At 46.6% G+C, this 11,870-nt stretch overlaps 1 long non-coding RNA gene across 1 annotated transcript; it reads left to right on the top strand.

Annotated features, from left to right (window-relative positions):
* Positions 1 to 237: 237 nt before the first annotated feature.
* LOC147648302 (uncharacterized) lies at positions 238 to 7,695 on the top strand. Its single transcript, XR_015280214.1, has 2 exons — positions 238 to 2,217; positions 7,122 to 7,695. It is a non-coding gene; the product is annotated as an uncharacterized LOC147648302 (long non-coding RNA).
* The last annotated feature ends 4,175 nt before the right edge of the window (positions 7,696 to 11,870 follow it).

Below are 11,870 nucleotides of genomic sequence, written 5' to 3' on the forward strand. Positions count from 1 at the left end.
TGAACGCTGGAGTGGGCGATGAGGGTAATGAAGGCAGAACAGAATGGAACATTCTAGATCCTCATTGGCGGAAGGAACGGACCAATGGAGTGTCGAGTTTCAAAAATGATTGGTGGAGGTTGCACGATCTTAACGACCAATCAACGGACCATATTTAGACCAATCACAGTGCGGATTGAAAAACGCACCAATCCCACACTGTGAGAGACTTTCAAACCCCCGGGGTGCCCAGCACCAGGGTCTTCCGAGGGAACTCGAGTCCTGAGGAGCACACAGCCGCGGTGGTATGCAGGCTGTACCAGGTTGCTTGTTAGCCAGTTTGGTGGTGCAGGCTGCTGGGCTTATCCCAGGGCCTCGCCTTCAGCCGTTCTTGGGGTTTTTTAAATAAACGAGTTTACTTTTGAAAGGACAAGTGATCGACCTTGTTTACAACGCTGCCCATGGTGGATATGTGCTGCATAGTATACTGCATTTTTCGGTCATTTGCTTCACTCCAATTTCTGGTCTGCAGAAGCCGCATAGATTGATCCTGGCTTTCCTGAGCTGACTTGGTCTTTTCTTTGCTGGACCGCATAGCTCACAGAACTGCAGACTCCATGTCTGCTGGGGACAGCTGCAAGCACCAAGCAGGGAAACAATACAAAGTGCATGTTCTGTGGAATTCTCCGCCATTTCATTCTGGACCTCCTTGTAACGTGCCACACGAAGGAGCAAAGAGGTGCCAGTGCCACGGGTAACAGGAGAAGGCTTGCAGGTCAAGAGCAGGAGTTCAGCCCATGGCTTCTGGAAGCAGAGGAATTTGGAAAGCAGCTGAGTGCTTGAGATGCTGGAGGCCTGCCAAGCTGCCCGCTCTTGTCCTGGTGCTGAAACGCTGAACTTCAGTGCTCTGGAGAGCACCGCTTCCACCTAAATCCCACTGGAATCAGCATTTCTTAGCAGGACTGGCATTTGCTGAGGAACAGCTTCCACTGCTCATCATTTGGACAATTGACCCGGGCCATGTTTTGGAAAGGAGGTAGCCAAGTGAGTCTTTGGAGTTTGCTGCAAGGAAGAAGCCCTGTGACAGCAAGCAGCATTCCTAGGCTGCTCTCGTGGAGAAAATCCCAACAAGCTGAAGACTCTGGGTGTAAAGAAGTAAATATGCTTGTGAGCTACCTTGGCCTGCAATGGCAAGGTGCTGGCCACAAAGGTAAGGGGCACCTAGTGGCCTGATGTCCCGTTTCTGCATCTTTCTGGGAAGCAGAGGAATCCTACCTCTGCCTGTGAGGAACTGAGCCTGGGAAGCAGCAATACTTCCCTTCTGATTTGGGTTTTGTCTTTTTTCAGTTTGGACAGCAGCTGTCCAGCCTGGCTGATTGGACTGTCTCTTCTGTTCTAGAAGACAGGTGTCTGCTAGGGAGAGCAGGAGCCTCCCTTGGGATGAAAGTAGGTAGACCCTCTCCTTCCGAATTATTATAATTTTGAAATCAAGGGGCCTTTAGGCAGAGATCTGGGGATAAGAGTAACAGTTCTTTACTAGTATAACCAGGCAAACAAACAACAATAACTACAGCATTAACAAGGAAACAGAACCAGGGGCTCCCGTGACAGCTTTCTCAGCTGAGACAGAATGGAGGAGAGGCTTTGTTTTCACAAACCCCTCGGGCAGTCAGTCCTGGTGCTCCTGCAGGGCTCCGAGGAACAGTCGGCTGGAACAGCAGGGACGAGCTGGGATCCTGGGCTGGTGGATGAGGTGGATCAGCAGCGGGAAAGGTATCGCAGGTATCAGGCGTTCCTGGAAGTCTTTACCTTTCAAGTACCTCAACCTATGGGGAAAGAGAGAAGGGACAAGCGTTCTGGGAATTAGGATAAAAAGGAGGCTGCACCCTCCAATAATTGGAGAGACCCCAGGGCAATGCCCCATGGCCTCTCCCTTTATTTGAATAAAGAAAAAGGAGTCCTCTGTCTCCTTTTTGGACATAAACCTCTGGTGTTTGTGGATTAATTTTCCTGACAATATTTTTGGGGGCTCGGTCCAGGCTATTTCCACCGTCCGGGGCAGCGGGCAGCGAGCGGAGCTGAAGGCGCGCCTCACCCAGTTTCAGTGATCAGCTCCCCTTGGTGGCAGCCAGCACCGGGTGATCGATTGGGTTCCCGAGACTGTCCAGGAGACAGACGAGTGGCGGACCAGGGGGGTCCGTGAAGAGTCCACAGGGAAGGACCACTGAGATCTCACCGGTGAGTAAAATGGGATCTTCAGGGAGGAAGCCTGGGTGGGCACCCATGGAGGGTAGCACAGGCTAAACAGGGCACCCATGGAGGTTTGCAAGGGTACAGCCAGGAAGGGGTCTTGGCAAAAGGAATGACGATCTCATAATGCCCCCGGAGAGTCCCTTGGGGAGAATGCTGAAATCTTGGGACAGATTATGCATCCTCACAGAGGTAACTATGGAGATGGTGGTAAAATATTGTTATTATGTTTGGCCAGAGTATAAGTTGCCAAATGGACTTATATGGCCACCTTAGAAAGCAAAATTCATTTGTGTTGAGTTCTGTGAAGGTATTTAGAGGAGAATTGGAAAAGATGGATTGAAAGGGAATGTGGATTGATATGGTTTAAACAAACAACAAGAGAAATCTATGTGTTAAGAAAAGAAGGAGAAGAGGAAAAAAGGAGGGAAGAAGAAAACAGTGAAGATTAAAATGTTTTCCAGCACCTTTCCTCATCTTGTCCTCTGGTGTTACCAGTTGACCCAAGGCCAGCTGCAGGTCCCTGTATGCTCACCTTCCAGAGCAAAGGGATCAGGGAAATGCTGTTCCTACAGCTCCACCTGAGAATAATAGTGGTGTAAGGGGAGGGGGGCAGCATATCATATCACCCCCTAGAACTAGAAGAGATCTCGAAAATCCACGCCTGGGGTGGGGTGGCAATAAGGAGAGTCAAGAGTCTTTGACAACGGGGGATGGATGGATGGATTGTGTTGGTGTGCTGGAACAGAATTGGTTAATGAAGAGTGTGGAGAGATATGTTGAAGCAGGGACCAAGAGTGGAGGTACAGGACCAGGAGCATGGGCTGGGGGCCTGTGGGGCTGCTGGGACTCAGCACTGTGCAGTGCCTGACCCCACCGGCCCCGGGCAGGGGCAGCAGCAGCTGCTGGCCCTTTGAGGCTGCAGGATGCCCTGGCCACCTGTGGTGCTGCCGGCCGTGCCCGCCGGGAGCACTGGAGCGGGGAGGATCTGTTTGGACAATGTGGCAGGACAGGGACTGGCTCTGGTATTCGGTGTGCGGTAAATAGAGCGAACACAACGAGGAAAGGTGAAGGTGATTGGCTTTTTCAGGCCAAAGAGGGAAAAACCGCAAGGTCCAAGGGGTCCCTCGGGACAGAGGGGCCGGGATCAGCCACAAGAAATTGGCAGAGGCTTTTTCTCCCCAGCAGGGGAGACCCAAGCCAAACAGCGGTTGGGAAAGGATCAGTGTGCTGTCTGCAGGGCAGAGGGACAGTGAAAACAGCAATGTCTGCAAAAAAAAGCCAAAAGCAGCTGGACTGTTGAGAAAGTCCAGAAGATAAGGGAAGTGGATTGTTAAGAGTGTCAAAGGCTCTCATTATATCCACCAACCTAGAGCCGTTGACAACTTTTAAAGTGGATCTGGATCGAGGAGAGGTGTGTGTCTTAGTAAATACAAAGACCTCTTGATTCACCTTAATTTTTATCACTGAGGGGGGAAATTGTCTAAAGAATTTTTTTTACCTCCAAAGGAGTTGTGAAAATTGTGGTCTCTTCTGTGAGCTCAGAAGTTTGAATACATCTTTCTCTAAAAGAATTGTAAAAATTGTCGTAAATTAATTTGGGGATTTAATTCATTTGTCTACATGAGGTTTTGTGCAGAGCTGAATAGCTCCAGTTTGGAGGAGACCACACCCCTCTGCTTTTTGTATGTTTTGTTGTAAAAAGCCAGAATTGGCAAGTTCCACTTATGAAGCCAATGCTGCAAGTCATACCTTGTGGGGAACACACCCACCAGTCTGTGGTTTGTTGTGGTCCTAAAGCAAATTCTGTAGCTGCAACCTTGTGAAGATAGTGTCCTGTAGAAGGCCTGGGTATTTGTCATGCACTTCTTCTGTGGAAGTTGTGGGAAAACTTTAAAGGAAAGTATTTTGTTTTCTTTCCTTAATAAAAGTTTTAAATGTTAAAGGTTATAAAATGTTCTAAATACTAGAGTTTCCTTAATGGAAGTTAATTTGTTAGTAACCTCTCTACGCCTAGGATGGACTTGATGCAAAAGTTGAGGTGGGGAGTGGTTAGTTAGTAAAAAAATTAGGAAATGTGATGTAATTGGCTTGAAGTAGTAGCATTACTTGCTGCTGAACTAGATCATGTTTATACAAAGTCACCTGTTATGTTTGGGCAAACTTCATAAAAAAAAAAAATGTTAGGAGAGTTTGCTCCACCCTCAGGGGTTAAGTTGTTGCAGTATGTGGATGATTTGCTTCTTATCAGGGGAACAGGAGGAGATGGTTGAAAGAGCTACTGTGAAACTGCTAAAGTTTCTTGCTAAAAAATGACTTAGAGTGTCCGAAAAGAAAGCACAATTGGTAGAGAAAAAGGTCAAATATTTGAGACATATTTTAACTGCAGGGTTGTGGTGTATTGATCCAGAAAGAATACTACAGGAGTAATACTACTAAAGGAATTCTACAAGTACCATTACCCCAAACAAAAAGGGAGTTTCTGCGGCAGTTTTTAGGGTTGGTGGGATACTGCCGAGTATGGATAGAAGAATTTTCTGTTGTGGCCAGACCTTTATATGGCTTTTTAACACAAGACAGTCCTAATGGTGTGGTATGGACACCAGAAGGAAAGCAAAGCTTTGAAAAAAAATTAAAAGACAAATTGGTTACTGCCCCAGTGCTAGCTTTTCCAGACACAGAAAAGGAATTTGAATTATATGTGGATGTTAAACAAGGTCATGCATAAAGAATTTTAGTTGAAGAGCATGGGGGAACACAGAGACCTGTTGCCTATTTTTCAAAACTGTTAGAGCCGGTGGCCACAGGCTGGCCCCATTGTCTGCAGGACTGTGCAGCCACAGCTCTGATGGTGGCTGAGGCCCGAAAGCTGACAAGGGGGGGTTCTCTGGTTGTTAAAGTTTCACACCAGATTAAAGCTTTGTTAACTGAGAGAGCCTCTAAGTGGATGACCAGCTCTCCGTTATTGCAATGAGTCTTGTTTGGAACAGGAGGATTTAGAATTTAAAAGCGGGGAAAGTTTTAACCCAGCCTCCTGTTTGAATGGCCCTGAAGAGGGGAGCCAAGGCAAATTCCATGACTGTATTCAAGTAATAGATCTGCAAAGTAGGGCAAGGAATGATTTGTGAGACAGTCCATGGCCTGAAGGAGAAAATGTGTTTATTGATGGGTCTTCAAGGGTGATGGAAGGAAGATGATTTACAGGATACTCTGTCGTGAATGGAAAGCAATTAAAGGAAAGGGGGGAGGTTTCCACCCACCTGGTCAGCCCAGACAGCCGAGCTGTATGCCCTTGTGAGAGCCTGTGAATTATACCGAGACAAGACAGTAAATGTTTTTACTGATCCTAAATATGCATATAGTGTGATACAGGCATTTGGGAAACTGTGGGAAGAGAGAGGTTTATTAACCTGCAGAAGAAAAACGTTGGCTCATGAGAATTTAATCTCCCGCCTATTGGAGGTGGTGAATTTACCAAAAAAGGAAGCAATAATACACATCAAGGGACACCAGGCAGGGTGCTCGGAAGAGGCAATAGGAAACAGACTGGCTGATGAAGAAGCTTGGAAAGCTGCATTGTTGCCAGAAATCTCTAAGTTACTTCTGTTGCTCCCTGTAACTGCCCCGCTGCCAGAGAAGTTGTTTTTTCGGCCAGAAGAACTTGAGATAGTTAAAAAGAGTGGGGCAGAGGAAAGAGGGGTAATTGTTTTGCAAGGGATGGTAAGCAGTGGATACCAAAAGCTCTGGTCTTACAGTTGTTAAAACAACTCCACAAAGGGAGTCATTGAGGCTCCCGAGGGATAGCAGAAGCCTTCCTCAAAATGTATGCTGCTGTGGGTCTTTTTACTCCGGCAAAATGAGCTGTTGACGGTTGTTTGATTTGTGCTAAGACAAATAACCAAGTTCCAAAGAAACTTGCCAGGGGAGGGAGGCCTTGGCTGTACGTCCCTTCCAGAGATGCCAAGTGGATTTTACTGAGATGCCCCGGGTGGGGAGATTTAAATATCTTTTGGTAATAGTATGTCAGTTAACAGGGTGGCCAGAAGTGTTCTCAGCTGTTTCAGCAACTACAGGGTCAGTTATTAAAGTATTTTTAGAACAAATGTTGCAATTCTTCTCCCTGATGGGACCCCTCTGTCCCACCCCCCGTGGTGCGAGCCTGCTCGTCTCTGGGCACAGGCGGAGGGGGTCCTGGAGCGGATACAACACGGACTCAAAATATCCAGACACAGGAGGCTCAAACTTGCTGGAATAATCCCAGGTTTATTGTCTGCTGTCCATCCGGGGCAAGTGAGAGACCAAATTTCTCTGGGTCTTATCTCTTATACCAGGGGGCAGGGGTGATTAGGGGATGCAGGGAGGTCACAGCCAATGGGAAGGCGGGGGGAGGGAAAGAAGGTTTTCAGGTAGGAACTAACATTACACAAACCAGAGGTGAGTTTTACCCTTGGGAGGTACCAAGATTTTTAGATGCACTACATCAAACAAATAATTCCAAGGTATGGGATGGTGGAAGCAATTGATTCAGAGAGGGGAACTCATTTTGCCAAGAAAATTCTTAAAGGAGTAATGACTGCTTTAGGGATACAATGGAACCTCCACACTCCCTGGCATCCCCAGAGCTCAGGCCAGGTTGAAAGGATGAATGGGGAAATAAAAAAACATCTTCTGAAGCTCGTGATAGAAACAAAAATGCCATGGCTGCGGCTCTTACCACTGGCTTTAGCAAGAATAAGGGCCAGACCCAGGGAAGATACTCATCTCCTTTTGAATTGATGTTTGGAATTCCTTATCCTTGTAATTCTCAGCCTGGAGCGGGGGCAGAGATAAGTGATGTATATCTAAAGCAGTATGTGGCTCAGATACTGTCTCTTGTGAAATCTCCTCGACAGGAAGCTCAGCTGACACAAGACCCTGCCTTTGGACTTTGCTGTGCATAATATCCAACCAGGAGACTGGATCCTAGTTAAGGAGTGGAAAAAAGCACCCCTGGTGGCAAAGTGGCGTGGACCTTTCCAGGTGTTGCTGACCACAGAAACAGCCGTCAAGAGAGCTGAACGTGGGTGGACCCATCAAACTCAGGTCAAGGTCTCTAAAGCTCCAGAGATTTGGACCTCTCCGCTGGAAGAGAAAGATGGGAAGCCGTGACTTCTGCAGGAGTAGACTGGAGCAGTTGCCATGCGTCGACATCGGGGGAAGCCCTGAGTGCCTACCCACAGACTGCCAGCTGAAATAGCCTGTATGGGCATCCCTACTCTCAGATCTCCAGTCACTGGGAGCCAATCCACGCTGTCATGCTTTCTTTATGCTAAGCTGTTTCTGTGCCTTCACTTGCCACAGGTGGTGTAGAAGACAATGTGAAATTGAAAATTAGATTAAGAAATTAGATTATAACACTATTAGAATGTTTCTCTTAATAATTTTACCTTTATATTTTCAGTTAAGTTGGGGTCTAAAGTGAGAAAATAATTTTTTAACCTTAGGAGAAGAAGTAGCAAAACCCTTTAACCTTAGAAACTGTTGGGTCTGCAGAGGGCCAGGGGGATCTGAAAGCTGGCCATGGGTGGCCAGCCCAGTTGAACCTAAATGCTGGGTTAGCACCCTGAGTGAGGTCCGTAATGGAACAGGATTTTGGGACAAAGAAGGAAGTCCATGGCAGCTTCATTCTTCTAAAAGAGGCATATATTGCCTAAATAGAACAGGAAGCAAATATGTGGGAAAGAGCATTTGTGACTGGACTTTATCTTTGGGTTTAGATTGTTGGAGCCCCAACTGCCCTCCTTATGACTGTTCCCTGATATCGAGGCAGATGGAATCAAACGCATGTTAAGCTCACTAATGGTAGCTGGATAAGGTGTTCCTTCCATAATTACCAAAAGGATTTTGAAGGCTGTAAAGCAGTGGGGAAGGATAAGTTTTTTGACCCCTTATTTTTACACTGCCCCTGGGATAATTCCACAAGTAAGACACATGTTGTCCGAGACTATCAGTGGCAATGGCAACACCGAAATGGAACTCAAACTCTTTTCAGTAAGTTCTGGTCCAGATCTAATAAAACAGATCTGGGATGTAATTGCAAGGGGGATGTAATTGCAAGCTCATGTAAGAGCTTGGAAATGCAAATGTTGTGATTCTTATGGCGAGGCAACTATTGTTGGTGGACCCCTAGGCCCTGGAAGCAAGCTGTATTTTAACCCACCAGTTGATGATGAAAATTGGAAAGGTCCCTTTGCTAATGGGACCTGGGCTCTAAAGGGGCATTGCTGGATTTGTGGCCAATGTGCTTACCACAGGCTACCCCTAAACTGGTCAGGGATATGTTATGTGGGGTATATTAGACCATTGTTCTTTCTGCTACACAAGTTCAAGGAAATCAGTTAGGAATCCAAGTATATGATGATCTAATTAGAGAGAAGCGGTCAATTGATACATCCCTGGCTGGAGGGAGCACCCAGAAGTGGGGCAAAGATGAATGGCCACCTGAACGAATCATACAACACTATGGACCAGCTACCTGGAACCCAAATGAATTAATATCAGGTGCCAGAGGACCCATTCATAATTGAAATCAGATAATTAGCTGTCTTTGAAATAATAATCCACCAGACAGCTACAGCTCTTGACCTTCTTGCTGACCAGCCTACTCAGATGAGAAATGCAGTATTTCAACATCAGATGGTATTAGACTATTTATTATCAGAAGAAGGTGGAGTGTGTGGAAAATTTAATGACTCAAACTGCTGTTTGCAAATAGATGACAATGGGCAGGTGGTAAAGCAAATAACAAAAGGAATAAGAAACTTAGCACACGTACCAGTCCACATTTGGAAAGGATGGGAATGGGACATGTTTTCATGGTTACTTGGTGGCCTATGGGTCAAACAAATGCTTTTTTTTCCTCTTATGTGTTGTAGCAAGTCTAATTTTTTTACCATGCATGATCCCTTGCTTAATACAACTCATTCAACATGTGATCAAAGGAATGCAGGGAGTAGCTGTGCCTACTGACCCAGAGATAGCTACAAAAGGGCAGAGAGTGATACCCCTGCAAATAATTGCAAAGCCAAAAAGAACCCAAGAGCAAGAAATTAAGTCAATGATAACTGAAGTCTGAAAAGACAGTTATTAACAAAAATTAAAAGAGGAGGGATTGAGAGGAATTATAAATTTGTCTTTACAAATAAGCTGTGGGTCTGCTGATAAGATGCATCTATCAGTGAGAGACAACAGAAACAATGGGATGGATTCACTGAAAGATGAAAGAGGCACTGAAAGAGCACTATGAATTCCACAAAAGTTAAGCATTAAGAAGGGATTATGCATTGGGGGGTGGGGGGGTGGGGGGGTGGGGGGGAAGGTATCCTAGGTATCAGGTGTTCCAGGAAGTCTGTACCTCTCAAGTACCTCAACCTATGGAGAAAGAGAGAAGGGACAAGCGTTACGGGAATTAGGATAAAAAGGAGGCTGCACCCTTCAAAAATTAGAGACACCCCAGGAAAATGCCCCATGGCCTCTCCCTTTATTCAAACAAAGAAGAAGGACTCCTCTGTCTCCTTTTTGGACATAAACCTCTGGTGTTTGTGGGTTAATTTTCCTGACACTGGTCATCTTCTCTGCTTCATCAATTGCTTCCCTTCAAGTATCTTTCATTTTCATTTGAAAAGCACCTGGAGTGGAGATTTATGTGGTGGGGGCCCATGTGATCTGTACAAGGAATAGCAGAAGTACTAACTAAAAGTCATAAAAACAGCAGCAGTAGGGTACCAGCCACACAGCCAATCCATTTCTCTGGAGCATTTGGTCTCCAGTGACTGGTGACAAGGCAGGAGTCTAAAGGCAATCTAGGAAGCCATCTGCTCTGTTCAGTTTGGCCAGACCAGCACACACACATTGACTGGGCCATTTGATGGGTGGCAGCCTTCTGCTGCTCGGGAAACAATCCCTGCTTTTGCCTTTACTGCCCAGGGAAGGAAGCTCAGGCAAAGCCCTCCCACTCCCAGCTGCCCTCACAAAATGAATGTCCCAAGTGCTCCCTGGCTGCTTGCAAGCTCAACAATGGCTTCTGTAGGGGGTCCAAAGTGTGTGTGTGACACCAGAGGGAGGAGGAACATGTGGTACAGCTCATTCTGAAGCACACACACTAGAATACCCTGCTCCATCTGACAAGGAATGCACAGGACGTCCTCAGCAGCCTCAGGCATCCCCTTAGCAGCCTGCCAGCCAGCCCTCTCCCACAGCTCCAGCCTGGCTCTGCAGGTGCCTTCCTGTGAGACCTCCCTGCTTCTGAGAGACAGCTCTGGCCTTCTGTCCTGGTTTACAACTAAATGGGGAGAAAACCTCCAATGCCCACACCCCCCGGGATGCAAACCCATGTGGCCCTGTTCTCCCACCCCCAGCCAGTTCGGGAAGAGATTTCTCTGAGAGAGTTGGAAAAAACCTCTTTATTTAACAGGCAAAGCACTACCCAGCCCAAGATTGAGCCCAATATCAAATGACAAAACCTCTCACCGCTCTGAAGAGATGACAAAATTCAGAGGGTCTCTTTCCTGTGGATGTTTGCTCTGTTATCAATCCCTCTGATGCTGCAAAATGCCGCTGCCCAGGCTGGGCTCCCGGTAGCTCACGGGTGCAAGCTCCCGGCGCTCCCCTGAGTCCCCAGCCCAGAGCAGGTTCAATCCGTTTCAAAGAAAAGGGAAAGAAAACAGTCCAGGAAGATCTCTCTGTTTTGGCTAGCTGGAAAAGCCAAGGCGACCTGTGCCTTGTTGTCTGTCTGTGCTGTAGTCAAAACCCCATCCCGGGATGTGAGGGGAGCAAGTACAGTCTCTGATAACAGACTCGACGCTTCTTCTCCACTCACTTTTCCTCTTAGATGAAGTTTTAAGGCTACAAAATCTATTTCTGGGCTAGGTGGACAAATGGGGATACAATTTAACATCACAATCACCGCAGGACTCTTTACTGTTCCACTTCATCCAAATGATACCCCAAAGTTTACCTTCACAGTGCGTTCCATTAATAATGCTGCAGCAGTGGAGCATCATCAAAGGGAAGTTCTTCCTCAAGGTACGAAAACCAGCCCTACAATTTGCCAATGGTATGTTGTTCAGACAATCAGCATCAGGAAGGGAACAGTTCCCAGGGACATAGAATCCATCATTATATGGACGATATTTTAATAGCCACTCTAACTCAAAAAGATTTTTCACTAATTCAGCCAAGCCGTTAATGATAATGCGCAATCCTTAAAAACATTTGGGCTGCAAGTGGCCCCAGGAGAGGTACAGCAGCAACCACCTTGGAAGTACCTTGTGCTCCAAGTTATGGATCAGAATACACAGGCTCAAGTAATTCAATTGTCGACCAAAATGAAGAATTTGAATGAAGCCCAAAAACTTCTGGGTCCCATCAACAGGTTCAGAACCTATCTAGGGTTGACTGCTCCACAATTTGCAGTTAGTATTTTGCCTCCTAAAGGATGATCCGACTTCCCCCAGGAAATTAATCCCGGAAGCAAGAGCCACTCTGAAATAGTAGAGCAGACCCTCACAAAGAGACAGGTGCACCAGCTTTGCCCAGAAGTGGGTGTCACTGTGTTCATATTCACAGTTGAATTCCATCCTCCTGCAGTTATTGGACAGTGG

Source organism: Cyanistes caeruleus, chromosome Z, assembly GCF_971803275.1.
Source record: "Cyanistes caeruleus chromosome Z, bCyaCae1.hap1.1, whole genome shotgun sequence".
NCBI lineage: Eukaryota > Metazoa > Chordata > Aves > Passeriformes > Paridae > Cyanistes > Cyanistes caeruleus.